This window comes from Saimiri boliviensis, chromosome X (assembly GCF_048565385.1).
Source record: "Saimiri boliviensis isolate mSaiBol1 chromosome X, mSaiBol1.pri, whole genome shotgun sequence".
Lineage (NCBI taxonomy): Eukaryota > Metazoa > Chordata > Mammalia > Primates > Cebidae > Saimiri > Saimiri boliviensis.
This window is the reverse complement of record NC_133470.1, coordinates 105,982,672-105,984,835: the sequence shown is the minus strand read 5'-3', so window position 1 is coordinate 105,984,835 and position 2,164 is coordinate 105,982,672.

Here is a 2,164-nt window from a genome sequence, read left to right as displayed (position 1 = left end):
TGAGCTGCTGTGGGCTCCGCCCAGCTGCCCTGAGCTCTTCCCTGTAGTCCTTTTTATATGGGCGTAGTTAGAACTGTCTCGGCAATGGTGGCCCCGCCTCTGTTATGGCGGACTCTCTCTGTTGTGGCAGGTTGCCTCGGCAACGGCGGGTTGCCTCGGCAACGGCAGCCTGCCTCCGTAGTGGTGGAGAGTCTCAGTAATGGCGGAAGCCCCTCCCCCACGGAGCCGGACCGTCCCGGTTCAGCTGTGCTTGGTTTGAAGGGCTCAACCCAGAGGGTTTCCAATTACTGTTTTTGTTTTCATTGTTGTTGGGGGTGGAGGGGTGGGACCAACCGAGCCTGATCACCTGGCTCCCTGACTCAGAGTCTTTTAAGTTGAACGACCCCGCGTTCCGGTCGCTTGTTGAAAAGGCGCCGGGATCTCCCGTGCTGCGACTCACGGAGTCGGCTCGAACTGTGGCGCCGGCTCCTGGCGGATTTTTTGCCTAGGAATCTCCTGGCCTGGCTCGCTATTTCAGATGAATGGGCAACTCTGCCGTCTCAGGGCTCTGCTCGCCAGCTAAGAGGGCTCCCAGACCAGTGGCTTTTGTACGGAGAACCGCAGCAACAGGGAGTGGTCACAGCAGCCGCGCGGGCGGAATCAGCCCCGCGGGGGCCAAAACAGCCGCACCGGCTGGGACTGCGACGCTGGCGACCCCTCTGCCTGGGTATCTCCTGGTCTGTGGGCAATAAGAGTTCGTCTGGAAATGCGGCGTCCACTCACCCTCTGCACTTTCACTGGGAGCTGAAGTCCTGCGCTGTTCTTAGGCGGCCATCTTCCCAGCATTCCATGGTAGGCTTTTAATTTTTGTGAGCATTGAGCATTTTATATGTTTATTTACCATGAAAGTTATCTTTTTGTGATGTGTCTGTTAGCATATTTTGCCTATTTTATTGTTATAAGAGATCTTTATGTATTTTGTATACAATTCATTTGTCAGATATTGTCTTTTATATACTTTCTCCTAATCTGTGGTTTGCCATTACATTTTCTTTTTTCATTTTATTTTATTTTTAATTGACAAATATTAATTGTACATATTCATGGGGTACATAGTAATGTTTTGATAAATATAGTATATTGTGATCAGATCAGGGTAATTAGGATATCTATCATCTCCAACACTTATCATTTCTTTGTGTTGGAAACATTAAATATCTTTCTTTTAGCTATTTGAAGCTATATAGTATGCTATTGTTAACTGCAGTCATCCTATAGTGGTATAGAACACTAAAACTTATTCTTTCTATCTAGCTATAATTTGTATTTTTTACCAGTCTTTCCCTATCTCATCATTTCCCCTACCCTTCTCAGCCTCTAGTATCCTCTGTTCTACTTTTTACTTCTATGAGATCAATTTTTTTTTAGCTTTCCCATATGAGTAAAAACATACAGTGTTGACCTTTGCATGCCTGGCTTATTTCACTTAATGTCCTCCAGTTCCATCGATGCTGCTGTGAATGACAAGATTCTTTTTAATGACTGAATGGTATTCCATTGTGTATACATACCACATTTTCTTTATCCATTCATCTGTCGTTGGATACCTAGGTTGATTCCATACCTTGGCTATTATGAATAGTGCTGTAATAAACACAGGAGTGCAGATATTTCTTCAATATACTGATTTCCTTTCTTTTATATAAATTCCCATTAGTGGGATTGCTGGATCATATGGTAATTCTATTTACTTTTTTGAGGAACATCTATAATAGTCTTCATAGTGGCTATACTAGTTTACATTCCCACAAACAGTATCTAAGAGTTCTTTTTCCTCTACATCCTCACCAGTATTTGTTATTTTTTGTCTCTCTGATGATAGCCATCCTAGCTGGTATGAGATGATACCTCATTGTGGTTTTGATTTGCATTTCTATGATGATTAGTGATGTCGAGGATTTTTTCATATATTTGTTGGCCCAATGTTTTTAGTTCCTTTCAAAGAGAAAATACTTCAATTTTGTCAAAGTCCAATTTATTGTACTAGGAACAATTAGATATTTATTGCTCCTAGTACATATCTGTAAATATCTGACAAAGATTATAACCTTATATCTTAAAAACTACTCATCCTGATAGTTTATTTTCTTTATTTTACAAAGGGGAAAACAAGGTTCAGAAGTAT